Source organism: Peromyscus maniculatus, chromosome 13 (genome assembly GCF_049852395.1).
Source record: "Peromyscus maniculatus bairdii isolate BWxNUB_F1_BW_parent chromosome 13, HU_Pman_BW_mat_3.1, whole genome shotgun sequence".
Classification (NCBI taxonomy): Eukaryota; Metazoa; Chordata; class Mammalia; order Rodentia; family Cricetidae; genus Peromyscus; species Peromyscus maniculatus.
In genome coordinates, this window is record NC_134864.1 from 35,832,329 (window position 1) to 35,858,099 (window position 25,771).

At 41.0% G+C, this 25,771-nt stretch overlaps 1 long non-coding RNA gene across 1 annotated transcript; it reads left to right on the forward strand.

Moving 5' to 3' along the window:
- The first annotated feature begins 396 nt into the window (after positions 1-396).
- LOC121821907 (uncharacterized) lies at positions 397-25,771 on the forward strand. The gene is made up of 3 exons (XR_006062775.2): positions 397-564; positions 23,658-23,954; positions 25,456-25,771. It is a non-coding gene; the product is annotated as an uncharacterized LOC121821907 (long non-coding RNA).

The following is a 25,771-nucleotide window of genomic DNA, read 5'->3' on the forward strand; positions in this document are numbered from 1 at the left end:
ATTTCATCCATGGATACAATGTATTTTGATCATATTCATGTCTCACTGTCCCCTATCTCACATGTCAAGACCCTTCAAGCACACCCTTTCTAACGTCATATCATCCTTAAGAATTCACTGAATTGTCATTGGAGAGCTTGGCAACCTACCACAGACCACATCCCAGAAGAAAACGGTTCCTCCTTCCCACAGCCAACAACTGCCAATAAGAATGAAGCCTCACAAGCCCCTCCCACATCTATGCTAATATATTGACTGGCTTGATCTTTCTCAAGTCTTTTGCAGGTAACCATAGCTGCCATGAGCTAACAGGTGCAGCACCCTTGTTATTGTAAAGTGACTTTTTTTTAATTTAAAAAAATTTTAATCATTTTACATACCGACCACAGATCCCTTTCATCTCTCCTTCTGCTCCCCCCAGCCTCTACCCCCACACAGGAACCCTACCCCAGCCCCTCGGATGCCTTGCTCACCCTTGATGCAGGGGGAGGGGCTTGGTCCTGCCTCAACTGAATGTACCAGGCTTTGCTGACACCCACGGGAGACCTTACCCTTTTGGATAAAGTGAGTTTTAACACAATAAATTTCTTACCTAAGCCACAATGGGAGGAAATGCAGAAAACTTCAGGCCTAACCTGTCTAAATTTGATAAAGCTTAAAAATCACAATACATGCATGTAAGGAAATACCAGTGAATCTCATTACTTTGAAAGTTTTACATTAATAATTGTAATAAAATGAACAAATAAATAATTAAAATCATAGAGAATTTATTTACTGGGTTTTATTTTCTTAGAATATTTGCTGAGATGGGTGATCTAACTAAAGTAAAAGTGACAGTGTATAAAAATGTTTAGGAAGAAATATTTATATGTTGGTATTAAAAATTAGAAATGAGGATAGCCCACCCCCCTTTAATGTAGTTCACTGTGTGCTCACTGGGTACCACAGCAGCTATGGGCAGAATACTTTTTAAATGTCAATTAAGGTCTCAGTAAATCATAGTTATTAAAAACAGTCAGTTACAGTATCAATGAATCCCATCATTAATAAGATGAAAGTTTCAACTTTTGTTGAATGTGTGTGTGTGTGTGTGTGTGTGTGTGTGTGTGTGTGTGTGTGTGATCCTCAAGAATTAACTATCAACTTGACACAGCATAGCATCATCCAGAAAAGGAGTCTCAAATGTACAGTTGTCATTACCAGGTTGATCTGTGGGCACATCTGTAGGGATTGTCTTGATTAAAAATGCATGTAAGAAGGCTCAGCTGACTAAGAGAAGCACCTTTCCTGGGCTGTATACAACAGCTGGGTGATCATGAACTTGTACAAGCCAGAGAGAAAGTCAGCAATCAGTATTCCTCCATGGTTCCTGTCTCCAGGTCCCCAACGTAACTGTTCTCAATGATGGATTGTGCCCTGGGAGTTGTAAGATGAAATCAATCCTTTCTTCCTCTAAGTTGCTTTTGGCCAAAATGTTTATATGGCCACAGAAATCGAACATAAATATGTATTGAAAGAATCTTTCAAAAATTCAAGTGTTAGAACAGAAAAGTAGACATACCTAAAGATGGGAACATGAGCAGATGATGTTAAGAAACCAAACTATATAAACACGTGCCAAGAAAAGCATTCAGATAATCTATATAGAATTTGTTTAAATTTTTTCTTTAAAGTATACATATCTATTATTTTATTTCTTCAAAAGATTTTATTTTGAAAGTAATTTTGATTTGGCTATTTAATTGTCAATATTACAAAATTAATTAATTGTGGTCCATAAAAATTCAGCCGAGCATGGTAACACACACATTTACCGAGCATTCGGGAGGCAGTAGCTGGTCGATCTCTGTGAGTTCAAGGCATCCTGGCCTTCATAGTGAGACCCTACTTTAAAATACATAAACTTGTCAAATTTCTACTTTGGGTACATTCTTTAATTCTCAAAATTGTCCCAGATTAAACTATGTGATGTAGTCTCCTCTCCCATGAGGAGATCAAAGACAAAACAAAAAAACAAGCTGATCAAGGGACAAAGTCAAAGGAACAGATACTGCTAGACGAGTTGGACATGATTTTACTGTTATTTTATGCTAAAGTTGAAATCCAAAGCAACTAAGTGGTTCAAGGTTAGACGTAAACACAGGCTGTTGAAGCTGTCTCCATATCACTTTTCCCTTCTCTTGGGCTCTGTGGTAGAACTCTGAACTTATCACCTGTCTTCTTGTGAGATGCTACAGAGAACCACGAGCCACCAAATGAATTGTCTCCTATTGCAATTTACTACACAGAGGTACTGGTTGGAATCAATTCAACAAGCATCAGTGCCTGGGGCTAAGGGTTTCTCATGTTTGACTGGGGGCTCAAATTTAAAATAACCAAAGGATGGCAGCATAATATTTTGGGGTAGAGTTGAAGACAATGACATGCCATAAAACTTCATTGTACTTAATTTTATTGAATTTAAGAAGCATTCTTTCCAAGCAGAGTTAGGGAGTTTGAAGGGGGAAGAGAAGGTGGCTGGCCAGGAGATCCATTAGAACAAGTGTGCATTATTCACACTAGGTTCTATGTGCCAAAAGTCTTATTCATTTCCCATGCGTCACAATGTGGTAAGATAGCGGCCACTGTTTATCCACTTGATTAATGGGGAAAACTGAGACCCAACAACTAGTTAAGTAGGATAAAGTGGCACCACTGTCAATGGCAGACCTTTCTGAGGAACTTGTATCTTAATTACTACTAAAATGGAACCACTTGGGCAAATTGTTCAAAATCAATCTAGCTCTTAAAAAAAACTACTTTTTTCTTTGCCCTAGGTGGTTACAGTTCATTATACTTGGTAGCTTTTATTTTGAAAATGTGTATTTAAAGAAAATGGGCTCATGAACATGATGTTCTTCAGTTGCCTGGATTTCCATTGTGTGCTTGGAGCAAAGGTCTTGTCTACACTCATTGAGTCACTCTGTCCTAAGTTGGTAGGGCATGTATACCCAACAGCACACCCAACAGAAGTCAATGACCATATTTGGTAGTAAGTTTTGTGAAATAGCTGTCTTCTTCATTATTAACCAGAACACTAAGGACTTTCCACATTTTGAAACATTTTCATTTGATCTGAGAGACTATTAAACCAAGCAAAACCCATTAAAGTAAGAAAATGCAGCCCATTTCATATTATTGAAGCAAGCTGATAGGTTCTACGTGTACTATATGCAGAGGAAGCATAATAAAGAAACGAAGCTGAACACCTGTGAGGATTATTCATGGCATCACATCCAATTCTGTTCACTAAGTGAAGCCACTTGGTCCTTAGGAAGAACTGAACACAACCAATGCATCAGTAACTTACAGCAGCTGTGGTCCCTGCACTGGGTCTACCCAACAGTGCCATCAACAGTCAGTCAGAAAGGGGGAGCCTTGTGAGCCCTACATGTTACCTCAGAATCATTGGCTATTGGTGGATTTGGGAAGAGGGGAAATCACTGTCTTTAGTCCAGTTTCCACTGCTGAGCCCACCAACAGCTGCTTACACAGATGACACTGATAAACTCTGTAGGTCACAAACCAGATGAATAAACCTGACTTGTGAGGAGGAGGAGGGAAATAGGCAGGGATGGAAAGAGGGTGGGTGAGAGTAGCCAGCATGCCCTGTGTGTGTGTGTAATGATTTATTTAATTATTAATAAATTAATTAAAACAAAATTTTAATTATTAAATAAATTGATACATTAATAAGATATTAATTAATAACATTAATTACATTTTAAGAATCAAATTTCTAATTGAGCTAACAATTTGATGTTAGTATTGTATCTATAAAGAAATGTGAAAATAAAAGCAATAATTTTGTGATAAATAAAAGTAGCAAATTTGAAATTTCTTAAGAGATTCCTCAGCTGTCTTATAATTAATTATCTCTAAATGGTCAAAAGAACATACTCTGGATAAATTAGTTCAAGGCAAGCACAGTTCATTTAGGGTTACCTCATCCCATTGTCAAAAACAGTCAGACCAATAGCAGAATCTTAGGTCCACAGAACTCTCTCCAAAGTCAGAGATGCCTTGTAACTAGGGCCAGGGCTGTATAAAGGTGCTTTAGGTCTATACATGTGAAGGAGACCAGCTCCCACTTATTCCTCTAGGGTACTCTTGAGAGGGAGAAATGAGAAATATGTAGATAGAGATATAGAGGAGAGAGAGACAGTTAGCACAGGATACCTTTGGGAGGGCCTGGGTCAAAACTCACCAGTCCCTTCTGTCTCTACTAAAGGGATTTTAAAGGAATGCCAGCGTAGAGCAAAAGATCTCCCCCGAACACAGCTAAGTGTAGGTCATCCCAGATACCTGGTGACCATGCATGTGATCAAACCATCCCCTAATGTAGCCATGCTGTGTAAAGAAAGCTCAGATCTCACTAGGAAACTTTTGTGGGCTCCCATAGGTCCCTCCTCTTAATTTATTAGAGAGCCCCTAAGGGCCCATCAGATAGACTGAGGTCTGTCTTAGGTCGTTCTCCATGATTACTTCTTCCATTACCCATCATGTAGATATGCTTTCCATCAAGCATACTCTGGAACCTATCAGGAGAAAGTTGCCCATCATTGACTCTCAGTCTCTGATAAGAGGGAGCACTGAGCTTAACTTTGCTCTGGCCCAGGTTCCTGCTGAGCATACAACCATTCACAGTGATCTCCATAGCTGCCACAGCTCCCAGTACAGGAGTAGAGGATGACAAAGATGGCCTATCTTTTTTGGAATTGGTCGTAAGATGTCCATAGCAATTTTAGCTGTGCCAAGCCCCTTTTCAACTTAAATTCTTGATGCAAGCTGCATCCAAAAAACTACATCCAACTTAAAGATTTCTTTAGCTTATTAGCAAACTCTGGTTCATTAATATCAACACAAGTCTAGTATAAACCTTACCATACATATTTACAACTCTCTTAATTGAACTATTATCACTACACATATTTACACTTCTTGCAAGCTTACATTAAACATTTAGACTTACATTCAACATTTACACCTCTCACAAACTCTCATTCAACATATATTTATGTATACTTCTTAAGGGGAGATTTATTTAAGAAGAACTAGTAGAAAGACTTTCTAAACTCTATAGGACTGCCTTTAACAGAACTAACTTACACTGGAAAGAACCTCTTAGCAGAACTTAAAAAATATCTATGAGATATTTCTTAACACCTACAAGAGATTTCTTAGCTAAAGTATTAACAAGACAAGAAGTATGCAAAGAATTACTAAAGTTCAGAGTTTATAGTAAAGTTCAGGGTTTATAGTCAGCTTTGATATCATTCTGAAAGCTCTTGAGAGTTTGAAACAAGAGTCTAATTCTTTAATGTCTCTCTCAACCCTGGGATTTAGTGAGTTCTGTTGCTAAACAGTACTTTATGCATTCCAGATCTTTTATAAAAACTCTATTAAGAGCTATCTCAGTTTACAGCAAGCCCAAAAAGGAAGAAAAGAGATGATGAGAAAAACCTTCTAAGGAACATTCTGTTTCTGAATTGCTCATCTGGCAGCTCAACAGACAATTTCCCATCGGGAGAAGATAGTTGTCTAAGTTGGAGTGGGGTTCCAGATCTGCAGCATTCAGTGGCTCCCCTTTGCACCAAAAACATTGCTGAAACTTCTCAGCAGTCTAGAGATCTCCTTATTCTCCTACTATCCCCAGACTGCAAAACAGAACCTCAATATCATCTGCTTTTCCCTCCAGTTCCACTAGAGGAGTATCATTGGAGCTGACATTCCTCTGTTCCACACTCATCACCAAACTCTCAATTTTCCCCCTTCTTAAATTATTTTAAAGCTGTATTCCCCATAAGTTCTTTTAATAATGCTGATGTTTAGACAAAGTGACAGCCTACAGAATGGGAAAAGGTCTTCACCAACCCCACATCTGACAGAGGGCGGATATCGAGAATATATAAAGAACTCAAGAAATTAGACATGAAAATGCCCAACAGTCCAATTAAGAAATGGGCATATATATATATAACTATATATAGGACTAAACAGAGAATTCTCAACAGAGGAAGCTCAAATGGCTGAAAGACATTTAAGGAATTGCTCAACATCCCTAATCATCAGGGAAATGCAAATCAAATTGACTCTGAGATACCACCTTACACCTGTCAGAATGGCTAAGATCAAAAACACTGAAGACAGCTTATGCTGTTTAATGAAAGAATGAAAGCACTTGAAACAAAGCCTTTTCACAGCCCTTTCAGAAAGACCTCCTCCCTGATAGATTCTTGTCTCAAACCCACTTGTTTCTTCCTCCCAGATACAGAGCTTCAGATGTCTTGGGCCACTGCTTTGTTCCTCTGCTAACTGCTTTTCTCCCTGAATCTGCCTCAGCTTTCCCTTGCTGCCATTGCAGCTACCACTTAGAACCCAGACTCCACCTCCCTGCACTAGCAGCTTTCCCCAGGTCCTGCACCTTTCTGGGAGGAATCTGTCTCTGCTTCGCCTTTCTGCCTGCACTTTCTCACCAGGCCCTTGCCACAGGGAACTCCAGCCACTGTTTTTTTCTAGCTTAGAGAGACAGCACTTAGCAGAGAGGATTTGTCTAGTTCCAAGAGGTCTTTTTGTTTTTTTCTTAAAGCAAACCACAGGTGAGATTCCCATAGATGTCATTAACAGGTGAATCTAATTTTGTCCTTACAGAAAGAGAAACTGAGAAAGAATGTTCTGAAAAGCTTTTCAGTTTTTTTAGAGAGAGATTTTTTTCCCAAGAAAGCTTTCAATGTTTGAGAAAGACCGCCAAGTTTTCCCCAAACTTCTGTTCTCTAAACTTTGTCTTCCATAGCCAAGAGAAAACGAATTCTGTTGGTATGGTGTTGTACATGTTTTCTGGGGCACTGCTGATAGAACCTAGGGTTTTTGTTTCATCCACATCTACCTCAGGGGAAATCTCTTTCCTCTGCTGCTTGGACTTAGCATTATAGCTGTCCCCAGGCTAAAAGCTTCTGCAGGAATCTCTTTTCTGCCTGTTTTTTCTTCTCATCTGATTTTTCCCAGCTTGTGTTCCTAGTCCCATAGCTGGAAAATTAAGGACATAGTTCCTGTCTTGCTGCTTATCTTAATCCTAATTTTTTTCCTTACACTATATTCCTGCATTCTACTTTTCTAAGTTTTTCCTATACTGTATTACTACACTCTATCTCCTTATTTTTCATGAATAGAATTTTAAGAGAGAAAACAAAGAAAGAAAGAAACCTAGATAGAGAGAAATATATGCTGCAGCCTTACTTGGGCATCTTTCAGCCTCTCATTCTTCCTCCTGAGAATAAAAACCCCCACCTACTTTCACTTCAAAACTGGACCAGTCCAACTACTTCCCATGAGGCTTTCTCCTCAAGCTTTTGTCAAGTCCTTGGTCCCTGTTCAGGTGCCATTTGAGGAAGGCCAGCTCCCTGTTTTTCCCCCTAGGGTACTCTTGAGCAGGAAGAAATGAGGAATATGTAGATAGAAAAATGAAAGAGAGAGAGACAGTTAGAAAATTCAGGATAGCCTTGGGAGGGCCAAGGTCAAAACCCACTAGTCCCTTCTGGCTCTACTAAAGGGCTTTTAAAGGAATGCCAAGGGGTGGAGCAAAAGAACTCCCCCTAGCACAGCCAAGTGAAGACCTTCCCAGATACCTGGTGACCATGCACATGGTCCAGCCATCACCAAATGAAGTTCTTCTATGTAAAGCAAGCTCAGATCTCACTAGGAAACTTTTGTGGGCTTCCACATACATGTGACCATTTGAGTCAATATCCTACAAGGAAGATGGGAGTAGAACAGAAGTCAGAGATTCTTAGACAAACAGACCATCATATCTTGAAGACATAGAAGACTTTCTGATAAAAAAAACCATATATATATATATATATATATATATATATATATATATATATATCATATAAAATTCTATCTCTAGGTTGGCATTTTTTTCAAAGCAGAGCAAGCAATGTGTTGAGTCATCAAAACATCCAGTATTGATTTTTTGCCTAAAATGACATATAGTACTTAATAATTATTGAACACGTGCTATGTATCAAGAACTGCCATTGCACCTTAGAAACAGTGAGAGATTCTAGCCCCCAAGGCTGTTTTTCCCATAGACACAGAAGGCCTTCAAAGCAGCTCACAGACCCATGGTGGGGAAAACAGCAAAGTCCCAGGGGGAGAGAGAGATTCAGAAACCAAAGTCTGTCTCTGCAGGGTTCCACCTGTCCCACAAGGACTATGTATTCATTGTCCATCCTCACCTATGGAGGATGGTGCAGTGGGCATCCTTTATAAAGGATTACCATCCATCCAGGGTAACAGTTATCTTTGCTGATCTCATGTAAACATTTAGGATGAAGTACTGTGTGATCTTAGGGTTAAGACGGAGATTCCTACCAAAGCTCTCACCCTTTTAGTGGCAAATGAGACTATCTGCATATAGATGGAAGTACTTTTAAAATGAATTTGGAATTATAGTTCCAAATCCAAAAAGGACACAGGAGTGAAATCTGGCACCAAATCGCCAGTGAGATCCAGGAGTCCTTCTGGCACATCACATCAAAGTGCCCAGAACAGGGCACTTGCATCATCAAAGAAAGCCAAGACTTTCTTCACAGCTGGAAATGCTGCTAAATAAATAACCTTTGGTTCTCAGAAAACCTGAAGCATCTAAGTGTCATCTTTACCTTCCAGAGCTGTCCGGAGCAGCCATTACTGTCTTCCACTGTTTGACCATAGCTGTGGTAGGCATGGCTGTGTCTTCTCTCCAAACTCAGCATGCCAGCTTCTGGAACTGTTCCTTGTGTGCCTTTGTTGCCAGGCTTGTAATGGCCCAGGTGTTGAGCTTCTAAGTAACAGCTTTTAAATATCGGATTGGGGTGAAAGTCACAGCCAAACCAAAGGAGATCCTAGACCCAGAAGACTTGTTCCCTAGAGAGAATTCTCTTCATTGTAGTAAGCAGGCCGATGCCTTATTATAGTTAAGTAGTAATAGAAACTGGTTATTTTTATATTATTCTTGCTATTCACAGTATACAGTGAAGTTACCAAGGATTTCAACATTTGGGAGTTGTCTTGAGATCAGCCATGGCAAACTTAGATGACAATAGAGATTCAAAAATTCACTGGGGCTGGGAAGCTGGTTCAGTCAGTAAAGAACTTGCCACATAAGCATGAGGGTCTGGTTGTGATCTCTCGCACTCACAGGAAATAGAAAGTATGGAGGCACCATCTATCATTGCAGCTCTGACGAAGTAGAGACAGGGGGATCCCTGGAGCTTGCTAGCCAGCTGGTCTAGCCAAGGGGTGGGCTCCATGTTCAATCATACATCCTGTCTCAAAAGAGAAAGAGAACCAACCTCTGACCTCCACTCATTCATGGCTACACATGAGTACACACACACACACACACACACACACACACATACACACACACACACACACACACATGCACATGTGTATACACACACACACATAATATATCAAATGTCATTGTCTAAATTAAAGATAAATTTGGTCAAATTGGCTACAAAAGAGATATAAAATCCCTTACTTGTATGTGGAGAGAGAGAGAGGCCATTTGGAAAGCACTAACTGAAGCATTCAAGGAGCTGTGGGAACTGAGCTTCATCATTCTGCCCATATTTAGAAGGCAAGAGAAACAGATGCCATGAGAGAATCAGCGCTGGGCAGGGGAAACCACAACACAATCAAGTGGAGATACGGTGATATGCTGAGAAGATGAGCATGAGCAAGGGACTCCTGAAGTGTGGCAAAGATGTGCCACTTTTGTGCTCGGAAGTGTCGGCTTTAGCAGAGGCTGCAGCCATCACCCCCAGAACAGGAGAGATGGAGGACAAGCAGAAAGAGAAAAGGACAAAGTGGCTGACATCCATGGCCCCCAAAATTATAAATGATTTTAGTGCTGTTGAAGTAAAAAAAAAAAAAACAAAAAAAGAAAAATGGAGCAAAGGTCAGACCCAGTATGCTTTCACTGGATCAAGATAATTGCTCATTAAAAAAAATCTTTTAAAGCAAAATGAAGTCTTCATAGAAAAATAATCTTAAAACTGAGAATCTTAGGGATATAGAATTTTCTTTTTTCCTTTCTTTTCAAGTTCTTGGATAAATTTTAGATATAAGATACAAGGGTTGAATCAAAATTCTCTGCTGTGAAACCACCACACTGAAACATTTTTTCAATTCATTTTTTAAAAAAATCTAATCACTAATACAATCCCAAACAAGTTACAAAGAATCATATAGATTATACTCTAGTTTTCCGCTAATGCATTAAAAGTGAATATTAACAGAGTCGTATTGGATGGTGTGAGCTGCCCTTTATTCAACATATTCTTCTTTTTTTTCTTCTTTTTTTTTTTTTTTTTTTTTTTTTGGTTTTTTCGAGACAGGGTTTCTCTGTGTAGCTTTGCGCCTTTCCTGGGACTCACTTGGTAGCCCAGGCTGGCCTCGAACTCACAGAGATCCGCCTGCCTCTGCCTCCCGAGTGCTGGGATTAAAGGCGTGCGCCACCACCGCCCGGTGTATTCAACATATTCTTCAATAAATAACTACTGGATGCTTGTCCAGCTTCTGGTGGCTCTAGGGTCCCTTGACTAGTGGAAGCATCATTTCATTGCTCACTTTGATCTTCCCACGGTCTCTCCCTGTCTTTGTACTCTCCTATTCTATCTCTTAGAAGACGCTTGTCCCGGTGTTTGCTGCACATCCTAACTACGGATGCTCTCATCTTGCGACTCTCACTTTAATTTTATACTCAAAGGCCCCTATTTCAAACCAGATCACATTGTGAGCTTCCAAGGGGACATTATCTGGAGGAGAACATCATTAGTAGAAAACTTGTTTCTAGTTAGATTTTTCGATCTTGAAGATATCTTTCATACATCCTCATTGAGATGCAAAAGAGGTTGTCGAATTTATGGCTGTACTGTGTTTGTCAGAGTGTAGTATGTGTGTGTGTGCAGAGGCCACATGTGTATGTATGTGTGCATGCGTGGCTGTGTGGAGGCTAGAAGTCATGTTGGGTGTCTTCCTATGTGGCTCTGTTTGTTTGGTTTAGTTTAGTTTAGTGTTTATCGACAGGGTCTCTCACTGAACCTGGAGCTCACCGATTGGGTAGACTGGAGGGCTAGCAAGCTCTGGGAATCCACCTGTCTTCCCCTGTCCTGCAAAACTACAGTTACATTCGTGTATCTTCATGGAGGGCTGAGGATTTGAACTCAGTTCCTCGCCTTTGCACAGTGGGCATTCTACCAGCTGTGCTATCACCCAGCTCACTGCAACTTTGTTCTTGGTTTTGACTTTCTGTTTTCTTTTGAAGTGCTGGGGATTGAACTCGGGGCCTTCTTGATGCTAGGTAAGCACTCTACCAGTGGGCCACATGCATAGCCTGAATCTATGTTTTGAATTCAAGAGAAAACGATGGAATAAAAATAAATATTGGCTCTTTCATAGGTCTCTGGGGTATGCTGCCTCTGTATCCTGGCCCTCGGGGGTGAGCTCCCTCTTAGGCTATGGGTGGGTCTCCAGTTGGGCCCATCACTAGTCAGTTACTCCCATAATTTCTGTGCTGTCTTTACTTCAGCACATCTTGCAGGCAGGGCAAATTGTAGGTCGAAGGGTTTGTGGTGGGGCTGGTGTCCCAGTTCCTCCATTGGAAGTCTTGCCTGGTTACAGGAGATGGCTGGTTCAGGCTCTGTATCCCCACCCCCACCCCCATTGCTAGGAGTCTTAGCTAAGGTCACTCTTGTAGATTCCTGGGAGTTTCCATTGCTGTGAGTTTCTACCTCACCCCAGAGATGACCCCAGATTCCAATTGTCTCTCCCAGTACTCTCTCCCTCCATCCTCCCCCTACCTGATCCTTCCTGTTCCCATCCCCATTTCCTCTACAGCCCCCCCACCACCACCCCATTCGCTGGCACAAACAACAACAAAAAAAGTCAATGGAATGATTCCTAGTGATATTCTGCTGTTCTCATGGATTGGTGCCTAGCCGAAATGTCATCAGAGATACTTCGCCCAGCAACTGATGGAAACAAATGCAGAGACCCACAGTCAAACATTAGGTGGAACATGGAGAATCCTATGGAAGAGGAGGAGGAAGGACTGTAGGAACCAGAGGGGTCAAGGACACCACAGAAAAATTCACAGAATCAACTATCCTGGGCTCCTAGGGGCTCACCGAGACTGAACCAACAACCAGGGAACCTGCATGGGACTGACGGCCCTCTGCATATGTTACTCTTGTGTAACATTGTCTTCTTATGAGACCCCTTAAGGTGACAGCAGGGGTTGTCTCTGACTATGATACCTGCTTTTGGGACTCATTTCTCCTACTGGATTGCTCATCCAGCCTTAATGGGAGAGGAGGAGCCTAGTCTTATTGCAACTTGATATACCTTGTCTGGTTGATACCCATGGGAGGCCTGCCTATATCTGAAGAGAAATGATAGAGAAAGAGTAGATGGAGAGGAAGTATAGAGGGAAGGTGGAGGAGAGGAATTGGGAGGAGGGGATGGAGGGGAAACTTTGGTTGGAAGTAAAATTAAAGACAATAAATATTGGAACATCATCATCATAAAAATATTGTTTCTATTTTAATACATGTTCACAAAACTTTCTGAAACATGTTTATCAGTCTGACTATATATCCAAGACCCATTTTTCTACTTTCTCAATAGTAAAAACTAAGTTCAAAAACATAGAAGCAAAGAAAATAAATAAATAAGGCATATTCTAGTTGAAAGCCTGAGCATTACAAATAATATTTTGTGAAAAGAGAATTTTCATATTTTCTGCATGAAGCCATACAAATAAGGAAATTATGAGTTCAAGTATGTGTATACTTTTGAACCAAGAATCTTATGTTATATAACATGATAAATCATCTAATGTCATTGTCATTAAGTCAAGTTCTAGGTTCATGTTGCAAATACTTTATCTCCCAGTATTAACCTCTCAGATCAGCAGATTAAAGCTGAGAAGGATTCTCCAATCACAACACTACAGCCATAAAAACAAGTCTCTGCTAGGAATACAAAGAAGTCCATTTGAATCAGTGAATAAACAGAGTGAGGTAGGAAAAGCCTACGCACAAGGGAGGAAGCAAAATTAACACCAGCTTCAAGTTCGACCTTCTGAAATTCATAAAAGCTGGAGGTTATATAATATCAAACAGTTCAGGAACATATTCTGTGCTGTTACATAAGGCTTAGAATGACTCCTGTTGACCTGACACAGAAATAACCCGCAAACTCTCCCAAATACTCTTGTCGAATGTTCTCATTCATCAAACAGTCTGGTGTTCATCACGTTACCATGGAAATCATCCTCCAGTTTACATTTTCGAAGTGTCTGAATAGTGCTACATCCAACAACAGTGGGGCTTATGCTGCGGATAATTCAGCTTTTCTGGAACAATACTGTGAGTCCTTTCCAATCTCAGAGTGTCTCCAGAGTGCCACTGTGAACATCAGTTACCATCTTAATGCAATGTGAATACAGACCATGGTTTATAGGTCAGAGGATTCCATACCAAGAGATTTCTATATATTTCCTGAAATGTATATCATGATATCTACACAAATTCTTACCCTGAGAGAGGCTTTTTTTTTCTTACAGAAAGGAATTCTGAACAAAATACGTCTGACTACTTCCCATGCTTCCTTAATGTAATATTCCAGCCTGAACCACCCACTTCTAGTGAAGTTAACAAACAGATAGGCTGTATTTAAACTTGACACAGAGATTTAAATAAATCAACAATGCCCATTATCCATTAAATAAGTAACGGGATTTTTCAGCATTCTTTCTTTTGTGGACTAGATGATGACTTGATAGCAGGAATAAGCAAGTCTCAACAGTCCTAACACCATCACATTAGAAGAAGCTGACTCAGGTCTCTGGACCTTACATAGGAAGAAGACATCCAGAGACCATGTGTGCCAGATCCCCCATCTATTGAACAAACAGTGTTAATCTTCTCTATTCCCGAAGAATGGAGAAACTGGGCTTCCTATGATGCCCCTGGCGGGGGGGCGGGGGTTAGTCAGACTGCTGCCATCCAGGTGCCACCTTACTCTTCTTACAATATTGAGTATTTTTAGTTAGACCTGAACCTGAATCATTAAGTCAGGATCATATAGATTTGGCATCCACAGAAAAAAATAAAACAAAATTCTAAACTATTTCTAATAAGATAGAATTGCGGGAGAAGGCAGAAATTCAACACGGAAAGAGTATGTAAGGCAAGTTGAGATGAAAACAACTTCCTTAAATAAGCAAAAAAAAAAAAAAAAAAACAGCAACAAAAACCTGATGGGGGGGGGGGAATGAGAGGTGGTTATTTCTAATACTTGAACTTTCAATTGCAAACAGATGAAAAAGATGCAGAGAGAAGCTATTAATGAAATCATAGGAAAGCTGAGCATGTGGCTCAGGGGTAAAGCAATTGCCTAGCATGCAGATCCTGTGTTCAGTTCCAGTACTGGAAACACACACACACACACACTCACACACACACACACTCATACCATGAACAGTAGGAAGCATGGTATTTAAATGGTTCACAGAAGTAAACTACCTTCACCAGAAGACCGATAAGCTCCAAGGAGCATGGTGTCTCAGCCTGTAATTCTTGTCCTGGGAAGACTGAGGCAGGAGGATTGCTGCATGTTTCTGAGACATTCTGGGATACATGTCATTACCAGATACCAAATAACCCAGGGCTACACAGCAAGACACTGCCCTTAAACCAAAGATGGAAAGGCGGGGGAAGAGGAAATTGGAAAGCACAAACAGCTTTGATAATATGAACACACTTTTATTAGGCATAGACTATCAGCTTTTTTAAAGTCTGAAAACAAATTGGAAAATGTTGCCTTCTAGACAGAAATAACAACAACAACAAAGTGGCCGCCAGCAAGAGGACCCCATCAGACGTCCCCTCTGCAATAATTCAAAGCTCCAGGAAAATGAAATTCCCTCCACAGCTCACTAACCAAAATAACTGGAAAATCAATATATCCCTTATCTGCCATGGCTTGAGAGGACTCTGAGAATGTAGCAGACAAATACTACGCTTCAGGATAATTCTTGAGAAAGTAGTCTGACAAACAGAAAATGAATCACAATGGCGAGCTCAAGACAGGACAGAGAGGAGAGAGTCAGGGACACTAATCTATGAAACTCTGCAATGGGGAAAACAATGATGGTTGAAAGAGGGAGGAGGGAGGAGGGAGAGAGAGAGGGAGGGAAGATATGCCAAGGATCTGCAGGCAAACATTATCTTATACTCCATTCTTTGTTTGAAGTTTTTTTTTTTGTTTGTGTGTGTGTGTGTGTGTGTGTGTGTGTGTGTGTGTGTGTGTGTGTGTGTGTGTGCGTGCCCCACAGTGAACACATAGAGGTCAGAGGTCAGAGAGTCAGTCAGCCCTCTCCTGACATCATGTGAACTGAACTCAGGTCATCAGACTTGACAGACAATGCTCTTACCCACAGAGCCATCATACTGTCACTACTGCCATTTCACAAAAGTTTAACACTATAACAACGACACTTAGGCAGAACGTCGCCTAAGTGCAGACGAGCATTTCCACTAAATAGTATTTTTCCCACTGGCTAAACAGAAAAGAACAGTGCGCCACTGTCATCGAGCAACCCACGGAGTTTTCATGTGGTGTCAACCTCCCGAGCCTTGTGAGTGAAATTGTCTCATGCTACACTAAAAAGGACATTAGAGTGTCCTGCACCAAGACTGATGAGAACCATCATGACACACTGTAATTATTCTTTCCAAACATAAGCCTGGATTTTGTCACAGCTTTCATGTACTAAACCAAGAAGCCTTGGAGGGGAACCAACATTCTGTGGGACACATGGTAACATCCTGCCACAGAGATAATTCATACATACCAAACACAGATGAGCTTAACACTTCTGAACAGAGGACTGAACGATAGGTGGTGAGGTATTTGCATTGCATTGCAAATGTGGGGATCTGAGTTTGATCTCCAGAACCCCCAGAAGACCCAGGAGTGGCAGAAAGATTCTGAGGATGCAGAGGCAGGAAGCCCCCTGGGGAGTTCTGGCCAGGCAGCCACTCTGTCTAATTGATCAGCTCCTGGAAAGTGAGAGACCCTGTCTCAAAGGACACAGTATTTTTAGGTTGTTCTCTGACTTGCCCATGCTCAGCTACACACATGCATCATCATGCACACACAAAAAACAGATCTGGATAGCTACTCAGATAGTGTGCCTCTAAGCAGGTTCATCTGCTACTCCTTGTCTGAATATTGATTCAGATGACTTGAAGGTTGTCTGTATCTGTGTTGGTAACGACAAGACAGTTAGAGAAAACTTGAAAGGCCGACAGTACCTCTCACTTTAGTTTGGGGTTTATTTTAAGGAAGGGCTGGGCAATGTTTTCCCACCATGAAGTTAGCGCCGGCAAAGCATTTAACACTATGGATGTCATCATTAGCTTGGTGAAAATGCACCAGGGCAGTAGGTTTGAAGAGATCAGAAGACTTTCCAGGATGCATCCTTATAGTGACCTTGGAGCATCCTCATGGTGTGCAAAGGGGAAGGCAGACTTCTAACAAGGATTCTGTAGCATTATCTTCAAAAAAGTGTAAAAGAAAAGGTGTGATATTGATGTTCAAAGTTTGTGTGTTTCTTTTTGTTCACCTTTCCATTGGGTCAGAGGCCACAGAGCTACAACTGACTGTATTAAGTTAGATTTGTTAAAAAGAGAGAGAGAGAAAGATAAAGAGGAAGGAAGGAGAGAAGGAAGGAAGGAAGGAAGGGAGGGAGGGAGGGAGGGAGGGAGGGAGGGAGGGAGGGAGGGAGGAAAGGAAGGAAAGAAGAAAGGAAGGAAGGAAGGAAGGAAGGAAGGAAGGAAGGAAGGAAGGAAGGAAGGAAGGAAGAAAGAAAGATCTTGAGTCTGAATCATTTGTAGTTTTGTTTCTTATTAGACATAGAATATTTTTCAAAATTAAGTATGCCTTCAACTTGAAATACAAACAGAAAACACATTTCTTCTCCTACAATTGAATTTTCTATAATACAATGCAGACTTGACCTGGCTAATCTTTAGAAGCCATTGTATTGAGGACCCATCAAGAGTTCAGCAAGTGGATCATGGTGTTCAAGTGAAATCTGCTCTCATTTTTGAGGGAATACTTCCTTCTCTACAGTCATAAAAAAAAAAAAAAGAATCGGAAATAGGTCATTCAGTCAGAAAAAACGCTTGCCATACAAGTGTAAAGACCTGAGTTCAGATCCCCAGCACCCACGTAAAAAAAAAAGTGTATGCCGTGCGGTGTGTAACCATAATTTCAACACTGAGGAGGTAAGGACAGGAAAGTCTCTGGTCCTCCCTGGGCAGCTGGTCTAACTAGATTAGTGATCTCCAGGTTCAAGGAGAGACTCTGTCTCAAGAAAAAGTACTGTGGAAAGCCATTAAGGAAGACACACAAGGTTTACCTCTCGTTTCCAAAACATATACATGAACATATATATTCTCATAACATACCATTCATTCACACCAGGAAATGAAAAAAAGAAACTTTTTCAAGTTAAGAAGGACTCACCAAGTTATTTTTCTTGTGGAAAGAGAGGTTTCTAAGCTGCCTCTAGAAAATCATATCACAAAGATTTAACCAAGAAATCTTTACTAAGATCCTCATGAAGGAAAAAAGGCAAGATTTTTCTTATTTAAAGGCTGCCCTATGGATCAGCACTTAAATTAGGACTGATGAAAGAATTAGGTGGGAGACTTTTCCAGAATCTCTGCCTCCTCTTCCTCTGGCTTGGGAAGCACAGACATCTCAGAGAAGCCCTGTTCCATCACTGCCACTCACCACAGGTGTACCTCAGAGAGAAGAGTCCACAGCTCCTGTCCCCAACAGTCCTGGTCAGTGCATTCTGTGTTTCCCATGTCTTAGTTAGGGTGTCTCTTGCTGTGAAGAGAAACCATGACCACAGCAACTCTTATAAAGGAAAACATTCAATTGGGGCTGACTTAAAATTCAGAGATTTAGGCCATTGTCATCATGGCAGGAAGCATGATGGCACATGGCAGGTAGACATGGTGCTGGAGGAGTCAAGAGCTCTACATCGGGGTCATCAGGCCGCAGGGAGAGAGTGACACTGGGCCTGGCTTGAGAATTTGAAACCTCAAAAAGCCCACCCCCAGTGACACACTTCCTTCAACAAGGCCACACCTACACCAACAAGGCCACACCTCCTAATAGTGCCACTCCCTATGAGCATATGGGGGCTGTTTTCATTCAAATCACCACACATTAACACACAGCTGAGCAGCAAAGCCACAGAATTCTGCAGTCTCCTGCTGTCAGGTCCTGATAGTTAAGTGACAAAGAGAACCACCTCAACTCCCCAGTACACTTTCGGAGGGAATACACATCAAAGTCCCACTTTGCTTGCAAAGGTTTTTTTTTTACTGATTTCACATTTCATTATCCTCATTGCAAAACACAAGACCACAAAGCAGAGAATAGATTTGACTCCTGGTTCTAGTCGCAAAGCCAACCACTGTTAACATTTTAATAATAAGCACCACAGCTGTTTTCATGTAGATATCCATAGTCTTACAAATAAAATATATACATGTAGGTGTCCGCACATATGTACATACACATGAGCCATGCAACATATCACACATATGTAATGTGTGAAACTTGATGAGTCTACTTTGGGGCCTTTTACTAGTGTTTCCTTTTCCTCTTTCAGAAATGCCACTTCCACGCCTGCCCAGGTCTGGTGTCTTCCATCATTCAGATCTCTTTATAGCTGGGTATTTTGTTTGAGATGGTGTTTGTAGTCATTCTAAAGTAATTTCCCAGAAACATTTCTGTGTAGTCTAGACGGATGCCTGAAACTTGTAATCTGCCTGTCTCCCTCCTGCTTAAATATAAACTCCAATGGAGGAAGGTCCTGGCTGTCTCAGTCGTTGTTTCTGCCTGGCAGGAAAAAAAAAAGGTGATAATAATTGTTGCACATTCCTATTTATGTTCTGCAACACTCCATGTGCCAGTGTCCAAAAAAGCATCTGACACAGAAGGGCAAAATACACAGAAATGATAGAAATGACCCCTTCCCTCAAGATATTGTCTCAAAAAGTAGAATGACATGGTCAGAAATTCAACAATGTTTATTATGAAGTCTTCATGCCAGAGAATCTGGTCAACTTCCAACTGGAATGCTGAACAAGACAATGAGGGAACACAGTGACATTTGTCACAAACACACAGAACACTGCCACATTCTGCTATAAGAGTTTAATACCTTATCTGGCCTCTCGTTTAGTTTAAAACAGTGACAAGTCCCCAGATCCTTGCTTTAAAATGTCTGATGAAGATTCTTCCCAATTTTCCAGTAAACATCCTTCCCCAGGGGCCTGTAATTCCTGAATTGAGCCCAATGGTTTGCTTCTCTATTTCCTGACCCCTGGGACTGATATCGTGATATACTGGGTTCTATACAACTGGCTTCTATACAATGCCTCATGTCATTGAGAGCAACCAATTATTATATGCAGTATCCTACGAGATGCCAATACATAGATAGATAGATAGATAGATAGATAGATAGATAGATAGATAGATAGATAGATAGATGATAGATAGATGATTGATAGATAGATGATAGATGATAGATAGATAGATAGATAGATAGATAGATAGATAGATAGATAGATAGATAGATAGATAGATAGATAGATAGATAGATGTATCTATACATATATAAACATTATTATGAACTAACTGTCTTATAAATCAAAGCAAGGGCTTTGTTCCTTTCTTACTGATACATAAATAGTACATCGTAAAAATTAATGATGGCTCAGAGACAGTTAAAGTTGTAACAATACTGAGTTATCAACACAGATGGTGACTAAATGCATAAGTGACAGTGTCCAGATAAAGCATGGTAAAGCGGGCGTAGGAGACCTTGTGATGTGATCACAACGGCTCCGTGCACCTGATTCTAGACATAAGGCACTCAGGGAGGCTGTTTCTCCTCTCCGACTTCTTTCTACAAATCAGCACAGCCACATGAATTCCAGCTCGGGACCCATGCTAACTCTACGACCTTGATGACATTCTGAATCTGACTGTGCCTTCTGTCCCAGGCACTTCATCGAGCTGTACTTAACACTAGATGGATTAAACCATGTAAAGGAATAGGTGGCTGGCAGAAGAGATAGTCTATAACTAATTTTCATTCTCTTTTTTCTTTTTTTGAGGGCATCATGTTCTGCCCTCCCTGCTTGGAAACAGAAGACATAGAGGAAGGAACTGAGTTTTCTGGACCACTTAGCAAGAAAGCCAAGCTTCAGAGTCAGAGGAACTGCGTACACCCTGACAAAGATGGCTGTAGTGTCTCCTGTCCTCAGCAACGCTGATGTCTAGAGGCACATAATTCCTTATTATGAGGGGCTCTTGACACCCCCAGATTTTTAACCGCATCTTTGGCCTTTACTGACCAGATGTCAATAACTGACCCTGCACGTTGTGAGACTCAAGGATGTCTCCGGATGGGGCCAGATGTTTGTGATCTTCCTTCCATCGGCAAGCACTGTGTTAGTGTTCACCAGGAAGTCGTCTTATTCCTAGTTCATGTCTTCACGGTGGGAACGACACAGCAAGCAGCTCTGAGGCCAGGGCTCTACACCGGGAGCTTAATTTCTTGTCTTTTCTTCCAAGGCTACTAAAAGCAAATGAGGACTTGGCTTCCCACTCGCTGGCTACAAGTGTGGTTTTAAATGTGTCCCTTTGAAGGATAGTTAGTGTTCCCATAAAGCTGAAATGAGGCAGGTCTGGGAAGAACGGCCACACTGCAGACAGCTGGGAACAAATTGTCACTAACAGAGAACACGGTTTCCCAAGCAGATTTCAACACAAACCCTCCCCGAGGCTCTGAGGCACATCAGTGTGTGCCTGTGTGTACCATTTCCGGCACTAATTGAGGGTGCTGAAGAACAATGAGAGGGTCACTATCCTTGGCATATTTGTCTCTGACTGTGCATATATTTCTTTTAATGTACAGTGAGAATTAGATAGGAAGGACAAGAGCAAAATGGTAGCCGTCGGCTTTTTTTCTTTACTGTAACCCAACTCCAGTTAGTGTTGACTATAAGGACGTGGGTGTGCGGCCATCTGCTGGAGCATGGACAACCCATCATCATTTGCACCCCTGAAAAAAGTGACACCCCATCCCATAGCAACCATCAATTGCCAGTAGATCTTCACTTAGGGGTGGGGTGTTGTGAGTTCCTCCCTAACCCGTGCTAGAATATTAACTGACTTGATATTGCAGAGATCTTGCGCAGGCCACCAGAGCTGCTATGAGCTCTTGATACGACAGCCCTGTCATATCCGAAAGACACTGTTCTGCAGCAGCTCTGGCTCTTATACTCTTTCCACCCCCTCTTCCATGATGCTATGCCTTGGAGCTATTACTTCACATGGTACATCTGAAATGACATGGTGTATCTGAGGATGACACCCAAGATTGCTCTCTGACCTCCATGTATGTGTACATACATGTCCATGTGCTCACACCTATGCACATACATACTTGCATGTGTACATATATGTATATGTGAAAACGTACACACAGGCCACATACATACATAGACACACACACACACATGCACACTCACACATATAAAAAGAGTATTGAACTGACTAAAGGTAGAGCCACATGCCTGTATACCCAGCACTTGAGAAATGGAGGCAGGATTCACGGCTTGGCTACATCAGATTCAAGGCCAGCTTGAACTACCTAAGACCCTGACTCTAAATGAATAAAACCTGAATGTACCAAAACCCCTCTGTACATCTTGAAAGTGCTGATGTTGCAATGTGCTGGAAGCTCTGGAAACGGAGGTGCAGGTTTCCATTTGTACCTGAAAACACCAGGGCATTGCCACACTGAGATTAAATTTTATCTTTGAATTTGCACATGTACAATATAGATATCCATCTTAAATAACATTTTAAATAAAAATATAGCAGGTTTTTTTCTGTATAAACTACAAAACTTCAATACACCTCTATACTTCAGGCAAATGTTTGGAAGAATGAATATCTTAGTATTTCTGTGACTATGGTGCCCTTGGAACAACTTCTGACTTCATGTGCAATACTGGACGTATTCACTAAGCACCCAGCTGTCACACATATGAATCTCATTGGCCTGAATACCTTGTCTCATTTAATTCTCATTTAACTATAAATGGCCCTAGCTGACATTCTCTACAAAGAAATGATAATTGGATATTTGTTTCTAATTCTTAGAATGTGCTTTTGTTTGGACGTTACTTTCTTCAAATCATTTATTTATGATACAGTATAAAAATGAGGAGTAGTTAATTTGGTGAACATTGATTACTTTAGAAGATGCTACCATAATATCCTCAGTGACCATCTATTTTTCCAGTTGACATTTTGTAACATCTGGACTTTATAATGATGGCAATCAGCATCCATGCCTTTTCCACTGAGGCTTGCTTGGGAAAAGAGAAAAATAGGCGTGGGATGGGAATCTGTCCTTTTTACTGCTCTTCCAATATTTTTTTAAGAGATCGAAGAGTCTGATAATCTGCTAATGTCAGAAAATAATGACGTTATCCCAGACCATACTTACAAAAAGGGAGGTTTGAAATGTAGAGAGGATGGCTCACCATGTGGTATTATTGGGGGATAGGGCTCCCCCTTAATTAAAACATCATTCCTAATTGCACCACCATTTTGGGAGTAAATTTCCCATTAAAATGCATTTCTCTGGCAAGAAAAATATTACATTGAATCCATGGTCAGACTCTTTGCATGGGCTCTCACTTATAAAATCTAAACTAAATGTATTTTCCAATGAATGCCAAAGTTTATCTTTAATGGGGCTTTATTCTGTCACTTTGTCTATAACATAAGGCTGTAAAAATCTGTGAGCTATTATTGTTTTCACCAGTGCATCTTGGTATCAAACAATAGTCGACGTTGAAGTGGTTTAAAAGAGAGCAAGTTCATATCCTCCCATTCCCCACTTTTAGGGCAGGTCACAGATCAGGTCCTAGGACTGGGGAAAATGATGATTCTTTGGAGAAGAGAAAACAACAGTGAGAACTGCTCACAGATTTCCTGTACCCAAGACTCCCCGCGGTTGCATCTCCCATTGGCATACAGGACAAACCTTGGGCCCCTGGACACGGCATAAAACAAATGCACGGAGAGTGTGAAGCTCAAACTTACACACAATGAAATGCATGAAAATAAACTCTGCAATGCAATGTGTGTGTGTGTGTGTGTGTGTGTGTGTCTTTACATTTCTCTGTGCTGAGTATCATTAGATTCCATTACCATCTTAGAGACTTGAGACTACAATGAGAAGAAAGTGTTACAGCTGGGAAACAGTGCCTTAGGTCACTTGCAAACCCAACCATCTAGAGTTCAGCAGCCTCTAGAGAAGCTGCTCGTGGAACCTCCTCACATCAGTCACACTAAGTGGGAGGTGCCTTGTCTACACCTAAAGAACTGTGGCAGGGAAAGTGAACCATCAGTGTGTTTCAAGCATCTGTTTCCTTTTCCAGGCCCTCCAAAAATCAAAGCTGTTGGGATGATCACAAGAAACTAGCCGGAAGCATCACTAAAGACCTCCACACTTACAGGACTTCACAAAGATGTCAAAAGACTGGGGCTCATCATAAAAAACAAGCAGAAAAATGCTGCAGTGGTTTCCCCCAGATTTGAACTGCTTGTTCTAATGAGGTCACCCGATGAAGTCAGGTAGCACCTGGATGCAATGCCGATGAACTCCACATCTCCACAATCGGGAAGACATCCCTTTTCCATTCTGCTTAATCCCAAGGAACGAGTCTCATCTGCAGGTGTGTACATCCCTAACATCTCTCTAGTTTTTACTACCCTCATTTTTAGAGGGCAGATCTCAGATTCAAAGACATCCAATCATAAGCCATTGGGATTTCAATTTTTGACATGTAACACGAATAACTTACACTAATCTAGAATTCACCATTTGTGTTTTTGTAAGTAAATGGATGGATTGATGTAGCCATTATACAGATTTAAATATAAAGTATTTCAACACCCAGTACTCTTGTGCCTCTTCCCAACTAAGACCCATCTCTGGTTCTTATTACTATCCTGACTTCTATTTTCATAGATGAGTTTTTCTTATTCTTGACTTTTATACAAAAAGAATAGGTGCATAGCCTTCTTCCTTTCATTAAGTATGTCTTTGAATGCATCTAGTTGAGTGTTATAAAAAATAATCTGTTCCTTTTTATTGCTGTATAGTACTTCATTGTATGGACATACCAAAACTTATTTATCTATTGTACTCTTATCTGCATACTAAATTATTTCTAATTTGAGGCTATGATGAATGAGACTTCTTGGAACAGTTTTTGTTTCCCACTAGAATTTAATAACAATATTCTGATTTTATGATTTTCTTCAACAAGATCTGCCTGCCTTTGCCTCTCAAGTGCTGAGATTAAAGGCATGTGCCACCACCACCCAGCAATATCTTTAATGAAGAAAAATAATGTCGACTTTATGTCATAAACAGCAATAACAGTGTCCCTTTTAAATTCAATTTATTTGAAAAGAATAAGATTTTTAGAAAAATCTTAAATTAATAATTGAACAGTAGGGAATATATTTGTCTGAGTTCATGAAACCAACAGTCAAAACAACACGAAAATATTTTGAGATTGTTTGGGGATTCTCAGATAGTCAGTGAGCAAGTCAAACATTGAGAAAAGAAGTACTGTGGGAACTGAAGAGATGGATTCCCAAGGGCCAAGGTGGATGCAGGTCTTTGAATCTCACCGGAGCGTTACCAGCTAGAGGGAGAGAATAGTCTTACTCACACTGAGATGCCCATCATTTGGGGAAAGGGCCTGACCTTGAGTAGGTTTTCAGTTCACTTTCCACAAGTCTGGGCTCCATTACCTGAGGGACATCAAAGGCCATCTAAGGAAATAGGATATGCCTCAAGCAGGGAAACTAGGGAAAATGCAGACCTGAGGAACACAGCAGAGTCTCAGACTACCAAACAGAACAGGCTGATTGGAGATGATCCTTAGAAAGTAGCAGTAGTGCAGGACAACGGGAAGGGGAGGAGGGTCTGCCCCAGCAGGAGATAGAACCGTAGACCCCACTCCCATACCCCCACCCCACCCTGTGGACTGAAGCCAGACAGCTCATCATGGAGAGTACACACTTGAACGTTTCCCTCACTATGGGAACTTCAAAAACATGAGGTAGATGATCAGCAGAAAGCCATTCAAAAAAAAAAAATGACTCCCAGATTTCCATGGTGAGCAGGGCCTAGGCAGCTCATTGCATTCTTCTTTTTTACAGGGGTTTTCAGCAGTCTCCAGCTTTGATTGCAGTCTGCCTAAAGACCAGCATCAATCTGACAACGAGGCATACGCCTAGCCCTCTGAGCCCCAGACGCCCATATTCCAGGAATCCTGCTTCCAGAATTGAGTCTTTATCATCTCATTGTCGTAGCTGAATGCGCCACACACATCCCGTATTTCATCCAAATGGGAAAGTTTGCTAAGAAGAGCCCTCCATAACACAGCTGACACTGGTTTTGAAGGGGCTAATTATGTTTAAAACTAGTCTGAAGCACAGGAGGCTTTGGGCCGTGAAATATCTTTTCATTAAAAAA